General features: G+C 35.8%; 1 protein-coding gene across 9 annotated transcripts in view; it reads right to left on the bottom strand.

The window, feature by feature from the left end:
* The window catches only part of WDR72 (WD repeat domain 72), a 103,979-nt gene that overhangs the window by 51,704 nt on the left and 39,957 nt on the right, over positions 1-12,318 (bottom strand). The gene's annotated exons all lie outside the window — the stretch shown is intronic.

Here is a 12,318-nt window from a genome sequence, read left to right as displayed (position 1 = left end):
ATATTTATTCAGTTTTGCTTATGTAAAAAAGATTTCCTTCTAAATAGCTTAAGATACACAGAAACATCCGTGTGTAAATACTATAAAACAGGCTCCATAACATCTTCAATTACACAGCCATACTGTAGATTGTATGCATCTTTGCAAAAACTCTAGGCTGGTATTTCCTCTGCTGAGTCTCATTTCAACCTAAAAGGATTTTGGGAAAATTTTAAAGAATAAAACCTTTGTTTTTTTCAAAATAAAGCTAGAGAAGCAAATCCTACAATATTGCAAAATTTTGGCAAACCCTGTGTGCATGCCTTATTGCAATTTGATATATGGGAGATAGATAGATAGATAGATAGATGGGATTTGTATGGGATAAAGACTATGCCTTTTGCCATTTCAAAACATGCAAAGCTATCTAAAAGTGTCTTCATTCTGAGATTAGGCACATACCAACAACAATAAGGAACCTAGGTAAATAAATATACATATGTAATAAATATACATATACAAAATAAATACCACATATACAATTAATTATCTTAGCTGAAAATAATTGAGAGGGAAAGGCTACAGAGCTACTACAATGTTTGTGAACATCTGACTTTATCATGTGCCATCCTGTTTCCTACCTGCATGTTTCTAGAATTCTCCATACTTCTTCCCCAACTTTCCCCAAATTTCACAGTAATGGTAATTTGTAAAGCATCATTTCAGTGCTACATCCTGACATGATAATTGTGCTGATATAAAAACACATGGCTGATTACGGTTAATAAATGCCCAAAGAACACAGCTTTTGAAACCAGAAGATTTGAGAAGAGCTACAGCTGCTCACAACTTTAGACTCACATGTTAAACTGTAGAAGTAACTTGATGATGATGAACTGTCAGCTGAACATTGGGAAATGTCCAAAATCATGTTCACAAAAAAAATTTACTCCATTTTAGCCATGCAGTTTCATTATTTAAACAGTAAATTGTCATTAAGAAGAAAATTCTACATCTTTTCTTTTACCAGTGTCCTTGGCATAGGGTAGACACTATTCTGTGACAAACTCCAGTAGAAGGGATGTCTCTGGGCACTTTTGAAAATCAGCAGATGAGTTCACACAGTGACACAACATCTTATATCATAATCCTGCTGCATCTGCTAAAGAAGTATCTTTTACCTTCAGGGTAACACCAGAAGTGAGGGAATATAAACTCCTCGTTGACACTTCTGCCCTTTTCTTTAAGCATTTATGACTTGTATGTTTTTATTGTCCTGCACAAGCTTATGCTCTCAGCACCATGCTCACTCTATTTCACCTTTACAAGCAGAAAGACATGTCAAGAAGCAACTTTTCATCTTAGTAATACTTTTGCAAACGATTATACCAGCTTCCATATCACTAGCAATACAGAATTTTCTAGATCATTGTTAGTTTTAATTTTCTTATGATAATTTGAAACACTCCACTAATGCAAAGAACTTTCTGTTGAAAATATTTAAATCTCAAAATGAACCATCAAGTGTTAATAAACAGGGCAGCAACAAGATCTTGCTGGAATGCAATGTTGTTTACCTCATTTTTCTCATGACCACTCCTTACCTAACTCCTTTTACATTACAAATTACGATTTTTATAGAATTAGCTATTTTTAAACTGTTAATATAACACAAAGGAAAAAAATCAACTGTATAAACTCTGTCATTTGACTATTTAGCTTTGGGCAGTAATACAATTTGGCTTTTTGTTATTTAGGGAATGATGCTCCCACCAGATGAGGATGTACTCTAAATACATAATCTCATTTAAAGATCTCCATAGAGAGTCATAAGTAAGAGATTGTAACTGCTTGTTCATGTTTTCTTCTTATACCTTTCCTTTTTCATTTTTCAAAAAATAATACATTGTAGTTAAACACTAGGATTATTTTAATCTTTAATTATGCTGTTTCCTAATAGATAGGGAGAACCCTATGGAATGCAAACACTGGAATTCACAGGCTAGCTTTAACATTAATTGAAGCTATTATTATTTGGCCTATCATTTTCTCTTTCTATACACTTACATTTGGTTGATTCCCATTTAGAAACCTTTAGTGAAATCACCATCCAAACAAAGGAAAACACAGTGACAATGTCAATCCATTGAGACATCTGGTGATGCCACTACATGTGAAGCCACGATAAACATTTATGGTTTATTGGCAGTATGAAAGTTTATTGACATTGATCCTAAAAGTGTCTGCCAAGTTATCTTAGCTCTCTGCCACAGGCATTTCATTTCAATGAAAGCAGGTGGGCATCCAAAGCTTTAGACATAAAATGCTATTTAGGAAATATGTGCAAGTTATTCCCAGTAACAGAAGATTACAGGGAATGGAAGGAAACACATAGAACTAACTACAAACTAGAGAGCTGGAAACAGCATTTGTTGACTACTGAAAAGCAGATTAACAGGTATTTACATCATACATTTCAGCTTTTCTTTTCTAGTTTAACCATTTCTAGTTCTAAATTTTATTTTTGACGTGGACAACTGTCAGGGGCCATTGCCCCTGCCATGCAGCCCTGGGAGAGGGGCTCTGAGGGGAGGCACGGCGTTTCCCTGCCCCTGGGCAGCCTCGTTCCCCACCGGTTGTTGCGTGTTCCCTTGCGTGTTCCTGCGTGTTCCCTGCGCGGGAAGGACCCTCGGGTCCGTGATTGCCGCAGCTCCTCGGCAGAGCCCCGGCCATGTAGCTGGGGAAATAAACATCTCTGAAACATCCATCAAGAATCTGTCCATAGATATTTCTTTGTTACAGTATCTGCACAGTAACAGACAACCTACTGTTAGCTTTAAAGAAACAAAAAGTCTGATAACAGACTAAAATTATATCCTGAGACTTGTGAACCTCTTGTGCATCACTGCCCCACAGCAGAACAAGCTTTCTACATCCAGGAAAGCACAGGGAGACTTTGAAATGAAAAGCTGTTTTCCATGCATGGCTGGTATCCCCTAACACCTCTCCAGTTTGCCACTGAAGATGTTTGAGCCAGGATCAGACAAGAGTTAGAACAGACTATTCCAGATGGAAGGGACCTACAAGGATCATTTAGTCCAACTAGACATTGTCCAAACGCCCCTTATACACTCACAGGCTTGGGGCATTGTACACCTCTCTAGGAAGCCTGTTCCAGTTTTCTGGCATGCAATTCATCACTGCTCCAAAAGTTACAACCCCGTTCTTCTACACCTTTTCCCCCTTTACTCATTCTTACCTTAGTACCCAAGGAAAAATTTCCCAATGAGTATGGGAAGGGGGCAGCAGGGGGCTGGGCTTTCTGTGGCCCCCAACTGCATCAATACATGCCATTATCTTTAACAGATTTAAGACAGACATATCACATAAAAATTTCATGGGAAGTACAATTCAAGTGTTATTTTACCTAGCTGCCTCCTCATCTCTAAAGGCCTTTTCCACTGGGATCCAACCTGTTCTGGGAATGGTATTCCACTTAAAATACACACTTCCATTAGCTGGCAGGGATTCCCATACTGTTGCAACTCCTCATATGTATGTACTTTCTCCACATACCTGCTTTCTTTACCAGAAGTATTCTATTGTGGGTTTTGTACTAAAAACAGATTTGACAAGAATGGTCTTGACATTCGTTTTACATAAAGGAAATAAAGTGGTAAAATCACAAAGTAGAAATTCTAGAAGGCAAACAAGACTCAAAATATACTCAGATGCCACTTTGATACCACTGAATAGAAGTTGCTCAGTTCTCACAGCTCAAGTAGTAGCAACTCCTATGTCAAAAGAGTACTGAAGTATTAAATGTGACTTTTCTTCCAGACTTTTGGCCTTCTTTATCCACTGCACTCTCAATTTACCCCTAACACAACAGGAAAAAAGTGACAGAAAATTGGTCCCAAAGTTCCCAGTGCCTGCAGAATGAATCATGTTGTACGAAGCATGTGTGAGCTATCCTGTTGATGATAGCTCATATGTTGATTCTAAATAAGTTTTTTAAATTATGCAATATTCATGGGATTTAATTCTGTTCCTTTGAGCTTTCCCTTTTGAAAGAACATATTTTGATCCATTAACACTGAACAAGTTCAATCTCCTCCTTTATCCATTGCTTGCCACCTGCAAAGGCTCAATAAAATATTAGACAGAAATTGAAGAACTTACTTTAATGGGAATTTTTAGGTAGATTAGTCAGGGGGAGACTGGGGAGGAGAATGTGTAGAGCTTAACTGAAATATTGCCAAAGAGACTGGAAGGTTCTTTCATTCATAGAGGGTACACTGCTCTTTTATTTTTCTTGAGGTCAGGGATTTTCTATTTCTGATTTGCTTTGGTTTTTTGAAGGTATGTACTTTTCTATTTTGACAGCAATTAGGCCATTGCTTTTTAATATAGATACAATACAACAGCCTACTGAGGTACATTATAAAAGAATAAGTCTTATCTGAAGGAGTTTTAAAGAGTAATTGTTTCATTATTAAATATACATACTATTAATAAAGTAAAGCAAACTTAACCAGTAAAATACCACCATCCTACTGTTTGCTCAGTGAAGAATATCCACTTCTACTGTGTATTTTCCAACAAGATTTTTTAAACAAAACCCAATATAGAATTGTTAAAACCACCACATGTTATAGTCTCTAGGAAGTTTGATATAATTTCTGAAATACCACAATGATGTTTGATAATGCAATATCAATGTGCTTATTTCAATGAAATTAGAATTTTTTTTGTCATTTGTCTTTACTGTAGTCTAACTTTTTGTTACACTACAAAGAAAATAGAAACTTTAAAGACTATTTACACACGTGAATCACTTCATTAACTCTGTAGCAATCATTAACATTGACAATAAACTATTTTTTTTTATAAAACTAAAAAGTGGAGAACCTGTTACAGAAATGAAAGGGGAGGGTAGTAGAATTTGTCAAACAAAATTTATTGATAGTTAAGAATTTTCTGTGTCTTGATCAGGCCAGTCACTGGATTGTCAACAGAAGTTCAGAAGTCATAACATCTCAGAATCACACCTCATCACTGGTCTGGCTCTGGGCTCACAAAAATAAACTACATCACCCAACTGCTTGTAAAAGCTATTTAGCTACTCTTACCCTCCTGTTATACTTTGTGGAGATTGAAGAACTGTTAACTGAAGCATGGCTACCAAACCTAAGGGTTTTATACAGTAACTTATACTGCCAACAATAGCTCTATTTTATTCTACATAACGTTTTATCCTTGATGGTGGGAAGGAATATCTGCGTTAGCTTTTGTTGGGTTTGGGTTTGCATTTTTGGTGTATTTTTAACTATTGACTCGGTTAAAAATTATCTTTACTCGCAAAGACATTTTCTCTTCAACCTTTCTAATGAAAATAGTAGCATAAGTACCTGCAAATGTGTCCCCAAAACATGGATCTCATGCATAGTTTTGGTAAAATAGGAAACCTATAATTGTCTCATAGAATTGTCACAGAAAACAAATACATAAACAATGCGCAAAATAGCTGGCACAGTGTAAATTAAAGCATTACATTTATTTCTAAATCCTCTGAGCCCTCAGTTGCTAGAGATGGTAGTCGATAGGAGTAAAAAAAATTGCCTCCTTGAAATGTGCTTGGTGAACAGCAGCTTGATGATTGGCAGCACAAATAGAAGACAAACGAGAAAGCCTTCAATCTGCAGCTGATGCACAGGAAGAACATGGGGAGCTGAGTTTACAATAGAGAAAACATTACCAAGCTAATGGCACAGGCAATCGTTTGACCACCATGCATCTCTGATAGCAGCAGGGCATCCATTTTCAGTTAAGTGTTAGAGTACCTTTTTGCTTTCTCTGACCACTGCAGGGGTAAAACAACCCAGTGTGTGAAACCCACTGACTGGTAATAAATTACTATATTGGATACTTTTTGTTTTCTTTCAGCAATGACTTTACTGTGTATTCTTGCTATCATTACCAATTAAAGTGGAGCTCACGTTAGCAAGCTGTATCTAACTGTATATCAGTCCCTACGCTCCAATTGCTTTGGCAAGAATCACGGGGTCAAGAGGCTTCTTTGACCTTTATCAGCTAAGTCTCTGACCACTCACTATTTGAAGCAATCTCGACTGAACAGATGGACACTTTTGTAGACTCTATAAAGCTTAGAATATAAAGATAAATGAAATTGTGTTTGGGGCTTCAAACTGGTTTATGAGCATAAAATATTGTTAGCAAGTTCCACAAAAACCTCGGATTTCAAATAGCACATCTTAAACCTACACCATGAACAGAACAACTCTTTATCTACTAGGAAATTGTATTTTTTGGATTTGCCTTCCAAATATAAAACTAAAAATTTGATGTAATTTACACACCTATTAGTATTACGTCACTTCCAAATTTAGAAAGCCTAATTTAATTACGTGGATCATTAAAAGACGAGCAAGAAGAAAAATTAGTATAACCTTTTCCCACAACAGTACAGCATACAGCACATGATCAAACACCATTCAGTGGAAGAGTACTAAGGCAGCTGGAGAGTACAGAACACTCATGTATTTTATGACTAGAATTTTGATGCAATAATTTAAAAAGCAAGGACTTTAAGAAATGTAAGACAGAAATCTGAAATGAAGGTCCAAGCCTTCCCAAAAAGAAACTTCAAATTCTCAGGTTCATGCCTGAAGAAATGTTAATAATTAGATAGAAATATGGTCTTTCAATCCTATTTAGGTATTTATAAGTTAAAAATAATCTAAGCATTGAATGATGTCTTATTTCAGGTAAATCCCATCAGCAAACCTACTTTCTTCAGCTCATAACCTTTTTGCAAATACACAGCTATCTTATTTTCTTGCTCTGTTGAAAGGATGAGCAATCCAGGATACGTGCAAAGATGCACTTATTTAAAAATAGTTACAAGCAGCAAGTATACAATTGAAATAGCACTTAAACATACACCATCTCTAAAAGAACCTGCCGAGGAAGAAAGGATGCAAATTATGGGCTACACTCTCATCTCCACATAAAAACCACGTGCACTTCCTAACCCAATATTAGCTCCTATCAGCAGTCCACACATCACACCCCTGTCTAACCCTGCCTACGTCCTGAGCTTCGAATTTAAGGAGCATGTGAAGAGTTTCTGTCACTAAGAGAATCCATGGTCTCCCCAAAGTGCACAAAGAGGCTGGGCCTACCTGCTACAAAGCAATGCTGGCCTCGTGCATAGGGTGAGTATCACACAGTTATGGTGTCCCTATCCCAAGGTCATTCATATTTCCTTACCTCCAGACACTTCACCTAGTCATAGGACAGAGGATCCCTTTGATGGAGGCATTCAGAACTTTTTTCTTATTCATTTACCCTTTTTAAAGCTCTGTACTCATATATAAAGGACTATATTTAAAAAGCCTGGAGTCGGTAGTAGTGCCCCAGTTTGCTTTCACATGCAATTTTTGCTTGACCTGAGGCTTCATCACTTGGACAATGCAGTCCCAAACGAATTTGTCAATTCATGATGAATGTTCCCATATGAACTAATATAAATAAGCTGTTTGGAACTTACCTTGCATGACCTTTATTATGGTATTCCTGACAACTCTGGTCATATTACTGAGGATGCCAGATCCTCCTAAGAATCCACCGCCCATAAAGAAAAGGCTACAATATTTTTTGAGTTTGCACCAGTCTTTATCTATCAACTTAATTGCAACACAAGCAGAGTCACCCTCTTTCCCCCCAACACTGTCATCTTTCTTTTTTCTTTTTTTAAATCCCAGTGGAAGGCTTTGCCATCTTCATGGCACTTTGAACAGCCACTGCAGCCTCACTCCGGATGCATCTGTGGCACAATGTAAGTAATTAAGCCAAGGAGTCTTCAGGCTCAAGCTGTGTGATGAATAGTCTAAGCAACTGAATAAACCCTCTTTTTATCACATATGGAAGGCTACTGTCAGGCAGATTGTTGTCCAGATGGATCTACTGGGCACAAACATTTCAATTGTTCGGGAAGAACTGCTAACACATCTATTGCTCAATGTAGAGGTCTGGTATGAAAATTTAATGTTTTGCACATCCTGTTTTAAAGTTAATGCTCTCTCTCCATAACAAACACTCGACAGAGTTTTCTACTGGATTTAATTACAGTGTACATGTAAAAGTGATTCTGGAGACAAATCTTTAAAGGTATCAAAGAACAACAGGCAAGTAAAATTAATATACTGAATATTCTTCATAGGTTCTCAACACCAGGAAAACAAGTCTACACTTTATTTTTCAGAAAACTACTTGAAGAAATGTACAGACTATTTTTTACAGACAACTTCTGCTTTGTTCTAGAATTCATATGCCTGTCTGGGCACACTATATGAAAGGCAATTCTAAACACAATACTTTTGACAAAATCTTGTCTAATAATTTTATCATAGAAAGAATATAAAAGTGAACTGTAGATCCACTCATCCCCAACTAAGATCCATTTCTGATATGGACAGTCTCTGTGCCATGAAAAGTAGATAGAAGGAAGGAATAAGATGGTTTTTAAATTAAGTATTATTTACACACTCGATATTCAAAGACTCTGCCTACATCTTAATATATTAACTTATTTTGAATGTAAAAGTAAATTTCCTAACCATATCTTTAGAAATATTTGCAGCTCAGAGATGGGTGGTAGTGAAAAATTTTCATTCTCACTCAGCACTTTAGAAGAAAAGATGGAACATCTCCAAAGTTTCCTTGATCATCAACTGGACAAGTAATGCCACAGCAATCCAAAGCCACAGACTGCTGGCTCAGGATTTAGGAATTATCATACTGAACAATTTACCGGATGAATGAACATCCAAATACCTGTGAGACATAATGCTGAACACAGAGATACTGCCAACAGGACCTTTCAGGAGCTTGAGAATATTGCTTTATCCTAAGAAGGACTGATGTAAATAGAAATTAAGTTAGCAATACATGTCTGAGTGCTGACTTCAAACGAAACAACGTATTTTCTCTGGGCTGTTCTGACAGTGCATTTCCCATCTTGAATTATAAGAGTCCCACCCAGAAAATTTATCTTCATAAAAGTTGTAGATCAATTCACAAGCAAGTGACTTTCTACTATAGAAAAAGAATAAACCAAAAATCCTCTGTGCTCTAGAAAGTGGCATTCTTAAAAATTCAAGAATAGGCAAGCTGGACTTTCTTCAGATCCTATAGCATTCTAGAATGTATCAGGAGAGCAGCTAAGTTTCTGCACACACAGATTTCAAACTGTTCTTTCCTTCCAAGCTGTTCAATCTTACTGCAGAGGCTTCCTAAAGGACAGTATTTGGAAATAAACATTCTCAGATGTCTGCTTGGATGAGTCATCCTTTCCTGTAAGTATTACAAGAACCAAATCTGACCACTAGAACAAATTAACATTTGAGAATTAATATACAAATAATCACTGCTGTTGTTTTGTTTGAAATCAAAGAATAGGTTAACATAGGATTTTATTTCTGCTGTGTAACCAAGACAAGAGTTTCAATTAGCTATCAGAAGGAAGCTAGCAGATAGCAAGTCTTTCTTTTGCAGGGTAACGTTTGTTTGCTGCAATTCCTATTTCTAAAGTTGCATGTAAGATGATGATGTGCTTCTGAAAAAGTTACTTTTTTCTTTATTTTAATGGATGTGTGAGGTGGAAACCTAGGAAAAGGTCTCACACTGAATTCACTCAATTCTTGTTACAATTTTTCTTCACTAAAACAATACTAAATTAACTATAAGAGGCCAAGGAATTAATGTTTAAAACAGAAAAGATGCTTATCAGAAGGGTAAAGATTCCACCATACGACTATCATGAATTGTGAAGAACTTAAAGAACACCACTGAACAACATGAAAATATAAAAGGTTATAACAAAGATTACGTAATTTATTTTAGAATTAGGTAGAACACTTAGAAGGAAGATCAATTAGGCTTATCTACAGAACAAGTCACACCTTCCAGACTAGAGAGTAGTAAAGATAACATCCAAGATAGGAAAATTCAAATTGTGCCCAGCTCCACACCTAGACCTAAAAGAAACAATCCTATGTGGCAAATACGATATCATGAACACCGTTTCCATAAGACAGAAACTGTATGTTTTCCAATTAGTTGTCTAGGAAGGGAAAAAAGTTCTAAGTCAGCCAGCTTCACTACAGTAACAGTAGAAAAGAACCAGTGTCAAAAGCATTGAAATAACTAGTTAAGACTTAACGTCAGATTTCTGTCATCCTGTGTTAATTGCTATCCACATCTGCAAGATTAAAATGTGCCACAATATCACAATGGCAACTTTTTGGTTTAATTTTGCTTTGAGGCAGTCAATGGAGAAAACAGAAATCAACAAACTCTTGACTTGGTGGGGAAATTCAAAAACTACAGTAACTTCCATCAAAGATGGCATGTGGTCAAAGCTATCAATATCCCTCAGGATCATAATTCTTTTTAACTGGTACAAATTTAATCTCATAACTCCAAAGTTATTACTTCACTGTAGTTATGTTGCTATCTTGGTCCCTTGATAAAATACTTAATTGTGAAATTTCACAGGAAATGTAGTACTAAAAGGCTTTGCAACTGAATTACAGAGAAAAAAAATCTGTATATATTGAGTCCTTTCTTCTTCACTCATTTTCCTGTTACACTTACTTAATAAACTACTAAATATAGCTACTGAACACTAGTCCCAGAACAAAAAAAAGAAATACCCTTGCAGCAGCAATGTGATGTTACCAACTTTAATGACAAATATTCTACTGCTTTCATTTTGCTTTGTGCCTAATAATCCACTTCAGAAAAATCATCAAGATACGTAATTCACCATAGTAAGGCTCTAGATATTATAAAAGGAAAGAAATTAAAGGAATTCATGTCTGTGACACCACTGTTTATGGTATCACTCCTGATTACCTATTTGCTAAGTATTATTTGGTATTTGTGCTTGTATATTATTTCTATTTTTCTGTCAATTTTTCCATCAGTAAGATTTAACTAGCAGTGATTTTCAAATCTTCCAATAACAATTTTATTTTCAAATTGCTTCCTTTGCTATACTAAAACAAATAGCTGCTATTGCCCTACTGTCTTCATTTGTGGTTCACTTATTCTTTGAAGCAACGAAGTAGATACGTTTATTATTTATAACTTCTGGACATTCTTGCCTTTACGTATTTTTGTTCAGAGCAGAATATACATGCTATTAGATAAGTGATTATCAAGTTTTTTAGAACTCCTAACACAAGGTATTTTAAGAAATTGCTGAGTTAATATATCAAAAATACATATACTTTTAAAAGTTCACATATGAATGTATCCATTTCTCTCCCCCATCTTTGCCTTGTCATATACACACAGTAAAAATGTCCTTTTCTGATCTAGATTTTCAGTAGTATAATTTAATATTTCAAGGTTTAGCAGCTATTGCACAGATTTTGTAAGCTGCTCTTCCCTCCAGTGTTTTTACCCAGACCATTCTGATTACGTTATTGAAATCACTAGAAATATTAGTGCATGAAAAACACAGATTTATATCCAAAAGACTGAAGCTGAAAAGGTAGGAAACTTTCCAACATGAACCATTTCTGGAACATCAGGAAAACAATTACCAGACACATCCAGCTTTTTATGTGCATCAATGAAATCTTCATATGACGCACTGAAACATTTCAATTTATTTTTAAAACCAGTTTTTCACACAGCTCCAATTTTCAAATAGAACTATGACTTAAAGGTATAATGAGAGCTAGTTCCATATAAACACCATGAGCACAGTCTAGTGTGGATTCTATTGTAATTAAGACCAGTGATTCAATACCTATTGCTACTGGTCAGGTATCATAGCAACCTTGTGTCACTGAATACTGCTGGAAAACTGTTCAGCACTAGCAAGACCATGCTTCAGGAAAATCTACAATGGCACTACAGATTGTCAACATCTGTGGGGGTTGTAGCAGGGAGAACAACAAAGAAACCTGCTTTAAAAAAAACCCTATACTTAGAAAATCGACATGGATACTACAGTGGCACTGCAAAAAGAAAACAAACACAAAGAGGAAGGAAAGAACATTTTTTTGTCATTAGTTACACAACTTATGCAACCACATCCTAACATCCATCCCTATAAACAGAGTTGAAATAATGGTGCATCATCACATTTTTATCTAATCCACAAAGCACTGTCTTTTTCTTTTTAACTAAACACAAGCATCATTCACCACCAACATTAATCTGAAGATAAAACAGCCTCACTTTCAAAATAATATTTAAACTTTTGCAAATGAACTCTAGATAGTCTTGTATAAATCTGAA

The sequence above is a fragment of the Corvus hawaiiensis genome, chromosome 13 (assembly GCF_020740725.1).
Source record: "Corvus hawaiiensis isolate bCorHaw1 chromosome 13, bCorHaw1.pri.cur, whole genome shotgun sequence".
Taxonomy (NCBI): domain Eukaryota; kingdom Metazoa; phylum Chordata; class Aves; order Passeriformes; family Corvidae; genus Corvus; species Corvus hawaiiensis.
Note: the sequence above shows the minus strand (reverse complement) of the source record. Positions and strands in the feature narration are given on the sequence as shown.